The sequence below is a fragment of the Nyctereutes procyonoides genome, unplaced genomic scaffold (assembly GCF_905146905.1).
Source record: "Nyctereutes procyonoides isolate TBG_1078 unplaced genomic scaffold, NYPRO_anot_genome, whole genome shotgun sequence".
NCBI lineage: Eukaryota > Metazoa > Chordata > Mammalia > Carnivora > Canidae > Nyctereutes > Nyctereutes procyonoides.
In genome coordinates, this window is record NW_026575125.1 from 94,704,210 (window position 1) to 94,711,306 (window position 7,097).

Below are 7,097 nucleotides of genomic sequence, written 5' to 3' on the forward strand. Positions count from 1 at the left end.
ATGGAGTTGCTGGGTTCCCTAAATCTACATTTGTGATGCAGTATTTTTTTCTTTTACTCTTCAGTTTCATTATTTTCTATAATTTTATCTTCTATATTACTTATTCATTCTCTTGCTTCTTCCATCCTTGTTCTTATTAAATCCAGTCAGTTTAGCATCTCAGTTATAGAATTTTTTACTTTGGCCTAATTTTTAGGTTTTCTTTATCTCTATGGTAAGTGTCTTGCTGATTTCTTCTATGCTATGCTGGTTACTTCTATTCTCAATCCCAGCTAGTATCCTTATGATGCTTGTTTCAAATTTTGGTTCAGACATATAACTTATATCTATTTTGATTTGCTCCCTGGATATGACCTCTTCTTGTTCTCTCTTTTGGGATGAATTCCTCTGTCTTGGCATTTTGTCTAGGTTTCTGTCTTTTTTGTGTTAGTATATCCTGTGCCTGGTCCTATTTCTACTAGAGCTGAAGCTTTGCAGCAGTCTATGATCAGTAGGCCTGGTGCATGTGGGGGATTTGTGCTGGTCTTCTGGGGGAAGGGCCTTCTGCAGCTCTGGTCCTCAATCATGCTTGTCATATTAAAAAAGGTGCCTGCAGAGTGCAGGTGGGTGGGACTTGTAAGCAGCTCAAGCCTTCACTGTGTGCACTGTGCTACTCGCTGAAGTCTGGCCATGCTGATAGAAGCAGTGAAAAATGATGTTAGCCTGCTCTCTTCCCTGGTAAGGGGAGTTCACACCTGTTACTGTTCAGGAAGCCCTCACAGAAGCTCAAACAACCTCATCTTGTTTGTCCCAGACTTCCATCAGATCCCTGCCTTCACCCTGTCTGTGTCCACAGTGACTGACTGTCCCGTGGTGGCGCAGGGCTCCCGTGTTTTATCTCAGGTGTGAGACTGGTTTTCAAAACTCCAAATTTTAGGGACTCAGTGTGGCTCAGACTTGTGCTGATCCTCTGGGGGAGCCTTGCCACACTGTGGCCAGTACCGGTTTGTCCCAGAAAAGCAGTTCCACAACTGTGCAGGAGCTTGGATTTGATGTTGAAGCATAGCAAAAAGCCATCATCCAGTTTAGCTGCTCTCAACAGGGGTCTCTGCTTATCTGCTAATGAACAGGGCAGCTGAATGGTGACTGTTGGGCTCTTTTTGTCCCCTGAGAGGTAATGCTGCCTTTCCAAAATGTACCCCAAGAAAGAGGAGTTGTCTCTCTGAGCAGGAATCAGGGACACCTCAGAGCACACTGTCCACTATGGGCCTCTGCCCTTCTCCACGGGAGCACCACTACATCCACCAGGTTGGGTCCTGGTAATGGCATGGACTTCTAACTTCAGACTTTCAGCTTGACTGCTTGTATAAACTTGTGGTAATCAACCCCTCTTGTTTTCCCAGTCAATGGTTTTGGGTAATTGTCTTTCTTCCTTTCTTTTTTTTTCCAAAGCAGAATTATTTCTTTTATTACAAAACTTAATAATTTAATGATTTCTGTACTTTTACTTATAAGAATATGATAAAAAATCGCAACTGATGTTCAAAATCAGAAACTGGATAATCAGACAAAACAAAACAATCACGTTTATTTCAATAGTTCAAAGTGCGGGATCCCTGGGTGGCGCAGCAGTTTGGCGCCTGCCTTTGGCCCAGGGCGCGATCCTGGAGACCCGGGATCGAATCCCATGTCAGGCTCCCAGTGCATGGAGCCTGTTTCTCCCTCTGCCTATGTCTCTGCTTCTCTCTCTCTCTGTGTGTGTGACTATCATAAATAAATAAATAAATAATTTAAAAAATATATCAATAGTTCAAAGTGCAAATACAGCAAGTCAGTTCACAATGTTTCAAGATACAGTTTTTTTTTCAAGATACAGTTTTAAGTATGATGAAAACTTGATATACAAAAGTGCAAGGGTAAATAGCAGAAATAAAGCTCATTTAAAAAAAATTCAAGTAACCCAAAAACCTTTAGACTAAAATATTCCATTTACAACAATTTGGAAATACCTTAATTTATAAATACCTGTAGTACACTGCAATCCAAAAGGCCTTCTCAAAGAAGGAGAATCACCCCAAACCAGTCAGCTCAGTATAAGAGTGGAAGTTCTTGGGACTGGCTATTCCTTATTTGGCAGCCTCACTCTCACTGCCAATTGATACGATTCGACCCATGATACTTTGATATTTAGGCAGATTCTAAAAAAATGTTTTAAGTTCTATATGAGGCCAACACCCTGATAAGAGATTCTGAAATGGCCACTATATATTTAAAAGATTTTAAAGACCAATTTTAACTTCAGGCCCATGGTGTTACTGGGGGAAAGACATAGATTAGTACTCCTTCCATTACTTAAAACCTTTCTGTAAGGTTAGAAAAATGGCCTTTACAACTTCCTCATGAAAATCATACTTAATTATGTATCTACTTATTTCTACACATATAGAACTTTTATGTAAAGTAGAAAAAGTTCCCAATAGGAAGGTAATTGAAGGTTGTTCATGTTCTTTGTATCACTTACCAGCCAAGACACGTTTATTTCTGTTTCACAGAAGCAATGGTAACTATTCGCTTCAATTCAAGAAAGGTGTGTATATTCAGGATGGTTTAAATGAGATATTTATTGAATCTTTTTCTCAGTCTTCTTCATCTTTTCATTATAGGCAGTAAGTTGAGAGTCTGTTCTGAAAATTCTATCCCACCATATAAATGTTGAAGCCTAGGTTCCAATGAAGTTAATGTGGTGGAAATCATGATGCTGGAAACCAGCATAGAAAGGGATCAGATTTAAATGGTTCAAAGGAACGTCATAGCCACTATGGACATCAATAGTTTCTAGTCATTCATGCCCAAAGGAGAACGACACGATCACATGAAAGCATGATTCCAATGAAAAATCCAGTTCCAAGAACCAGAGTTTCCAAAGAATGTGCATATTCAGCTTCCATTCCAAATGGAGTCTGAAATTCAAGATGAACTTTATTAATATATTTATATATTCTTTTGTGATGTAAGAGCCTGTGCAGGAAATAGTGCCAGGTATCCTCAATCACCACACAGCCAAAACATCTTGCCAAAAGCATACACCATCTTGGCATTCTTTCTCAGTCATAAGGTATATTAAAATACTCTGTAAAATAGTAAGTTCCACAGATCAAAGGAAGCTGGATACAAAAGTGATTAGAGAGAAGTACTTTCAAACGTTCCCACTGGTTTTCCCATGTTTCTGGCTTATCCTTTTGATTTTTGTACTTTTTCATGAAAGGTATAAATTGAAACAAAAATCCAAGTAAACAGAACAAGAAATAAAGGACCTCATGAACTATTAAGGATCCCCATGTTGCAATCTGGAACTTTGTATAATTATTCAACACATAGTTCCAAGTATTTTTAAATGGTTCTTATAAAGGATTCTCAGGTAAAAGTGAATCTACATACTCCACAGCAATGGAGTATGAATTAAAGATGCTGATACTTTTGTTTGTTGCCATTTTTCAAATCTCTGCAGAAAGCCTTAGTATTCTGGACAAGCACGTGGGAATCTGGAGACTTGTCTTTCTTATGCAGTCCTCTGTGTGCTGTTCTCTCTCTTTTTTTTTCTCTGTCTCCTCCCTCCATGATCAGGGATCCCTCCCCTCTGCATCACCCATGATTCTTTTCTCCCCCAAATCTCATCACTGAACCTCCTACCCTCAATGGTGTGGCCTCTTATCTCCCTCTACTGCAGTTTTTTTCTCTCAATTTTCAGATTGATTTCCTGGGTGCTCAGAATTACTTGATAATTATCTAGCTGTGTTTGAGGGATAAGGCAAGCATAAGGTCCTCCTCCTACTCTGCCATCTTAACTTTACCTCATGATTTGTATCTAATTCAAAATGCCTGTTTATGCATTCCATTTCCTTATCTTCAATTATGAGGAAAATAATTTAAAAAATTTTCCCTTTAATAATTGATTCATGTAGTGCTTCAAATGAAAATAATGTTCTTTAAATTTAAAACTTACTAAGCCTGCAGATATTTGCTTTACAATGTTGCAGCTATTTTCAAATCCAGAATTTCTAAACTTTTTAAAGAAATATAATCATTAGTTGATATGTTTTATTGCAATGTCCATGTATATGCTTTTACTTTATAATAATTCACTGACAAAGTTCCTGCCTGAGCTCTTGCAGTTCCTAATGTTTGTGCAGATGCTATAGGGACAGGATACCAGGATGAATGGGTAAGCTGACCTCCCACTGAAGGTCCAGTGTTGTCCCCTTGAGAAACCCCTTCTTTTCCCCAGACTACAGCCACTGTCGCCATCACTGCTACTTCTACTCCTGCTACCACCACTATAGCTCTCTATCCTGGCCTGGTTTTGGACCCAGTTACTTTCTCAGAGCCCTAGAGAGCCCCAGACTATCCTAAGCTAGCAAGCAGGTCTCAGGCAGCCAAGTTCAGTGCTTATGTGGTTGAGAACTCCTCTCCTCATGCCCATACTCCACTGTGCCACTGGATCTGATTTATAAAACACACATTCACATACAAAAGTATTCAGAATTATATGGTGGTGACAGCAAAACATTAAATCAAGTGTGGGGCCCCTTCTGGGACCAGGACCTCTTTGCTACATGGACTTTGCACACATAAGCCTACCTTGCTTGCAAGATGTGCTCACTTTGGAAAATACATCCCTGCTTATTCTCTGAACAGGTAGTTGCTTAAAAATGTTTAAATATTTTTGAAAAAAAGATCTGAAAAAAAAAATTCCTGGATTTGGTTTTACTTATGCACATGTGCATGCACACACATACACACACACCCCACATTCTTGAAACAAAAATGTCATTAAATAATACTGAAACTTGCAATATTTTCTTTTTTTTTTTTTTTAATGCTAGTCCTCACCTACTAAAGGAATACAATTTCCTTGAAATATGACCAACTCATCCTGGTTTGCCTGGGACTTTCCTGGTTTTAGCACTGTGAGTCCTGTGTCCCCTCAGTTTTGGCAGGATGTGTAGTCTCCCTGCCTCCATGTCTGTATTCTATATCTACAACTCCTCTTTCTTGCCTTGATTTATTTTCAAACTATAGCTTGAAATCTCGGCCCAAGCAATCCACCTCCTCTGTGAAACCTTTTCTGATAATTCCAGCTGGAGGTAAGTGCTCCTTCTTCTCTGCTCCAAGAAAACACTGGGTATAACTTTTACAGACTTTACCACATTGCTCCCTTGGTTGTTTCTCCTATTGGACAACAGCTCCATAGGGCAGGAAGTGAGTTTTTTTTAAATCTCTATTTCCTTTGTGCCTAACATAGTGCCGGGTACATAAGGAGTGATCAATAAGCACTTATTGAAAAGATAAATGAAGCACTGGATCTAAAACTGCTCTTTGTCATGAGGATTGAAAAACTGAACTAAGCAGCAATGGTCAATAATCCTTCACTTACTTAGAAAATCAGTTTGGACAGTCACAGCTTCCTTTAGAAATACAAAACAAATCGACCACTCTCCAAATGTTGGGGATGAGTTCAATTAATTCCTTATTTCACCCTAGCCTTCTTTCACTTAATGAGATGTGTTTTCTTTAACCTGGATATAAGAAATCCATTACAGTCCTCAAACAAAATGGCTTTCTTTTGTTTTGAAAACAAGTTTCCATATCACTGGTCATAGGCATAAAACTGTGATGTTACTGAAAATTCAGCACTATTATCTTCATGTTACACAATAAGACTTTTTCCTAACCATGTTGATGTCAGTTAAAGTTGAGTTTGAAGGATAGAGATAAAAGATTAAAGTTTGGATTTAGAGTCAGTGAAAGAAAAATAAGGTTTTGTTTGAAAATTACCTGCCCAATGCTGACATAAGGCTGATGGATAAAATCAGTTTATTTAGTGCTCACAAAAATATCTAGGTTGAAAGGCTTTTATTTTAGTAAAGAAAAATAAATAGTGAATGTCTTGGGTTTACACCAAGAAATTCAGCTTTGTGCACTGAAATGCATGATTTCATAGATTATGAGTTTGGTTTAATGACTATAAAAGTATTATTTTAGAGTTCAATATTGTTATGATTTATGTTATTGAAAAAATATAAAAATGGGGATCCCTGGGTGGCACAGCGGTTTAGCGCCTGCCTTTGGCCCAGGGCGCGATCCTGGAGACCCGGGATCAAATCCCACGTCAGGCTCCCGGTGCATGGAGCCTGCTTCTCCCCCTGCCTATGTCTCTGCCTCTCTCTCTCTCTCACTGTGTGCCTATCATAAATAAATAAAATTAAAAAAAATAAAATAAAAATGTAACATGAAAAGTTGTTTGTATAATCCTGATACATTATAGAAATTTGCAGTGGCCAACTTCTCTTAAATATTTCTGATGTTATACTCTAAGTTAGTTTTTACTAGACTATTTCAATGACTCCTGATGCTAACTATTGGGAGTTAGGCCAAACTTCAAATTTAATAGATTAAGGGCACAATTCTCCTCAGACTGTTCTCACTTCAGACATCAGCCACCTGTTTCGGAGTCCACAGACAAGCACAGTTCTGATCAACTGGCCATAAATTCAGGATTTCTCAGTACTCCCATCAAGTTCAATAAATTCCCTAAAATGACTCACAAAACTCAAGAAAGTGCCATTTATAATTATAGTTTTATAATAGAAAAATCAGCCAAAGCAGAGATGTAGATGGCAAGATCAGGGAGGGTCCAAATATGAAGCTTCCGGTATCCTCTCCCAGTGGAGTCAAGATGTATCATCTTCCTGGCACATTTATATTTAACAGTATACACAGAGTATTGTTAGCCAGGGAAGCTCACCTGAGCTTCAGTGTCCAGACTGTTTACTGCAGTTTCATTATATATGTATGATTAATTGAATCACTGGCTAGGTGATGGTACTCAACATCCAGCCTCCATTCCCTCTCCAGAGGTCATACAGCTTAAAACTTTAAATGTCTAAATCACATCGTTGGTTTTTCTGTCATGACTATGTCCTAACCTAAGTCATCTCAGTTAGCTTTAAACTATACAGGAACTCTCCATGAGTCACTTCATTAGCATAAACTATCAGACCCTACTATGAATACCAAAGACATTTTATCACTTGGGGAATTCCAAGAATTTAGAAGTT

The 7,097-nt window shown here is 38.5% G+C and overlaps 1 pseudogene; it reads right to left on the bottom strand.

Moving 5' to 3' along the window:
- Positions 1-2,599: 2,599 nt before the first annotated feature.
- LOC129518317 (methylsterol monooxygenase 1-like) lies at positions 2,600-3,470 on the bottom strand (annotated as a pseudogene).
- Positions 3,471-7,097: the final 3,627 nt, after the last annotated feature.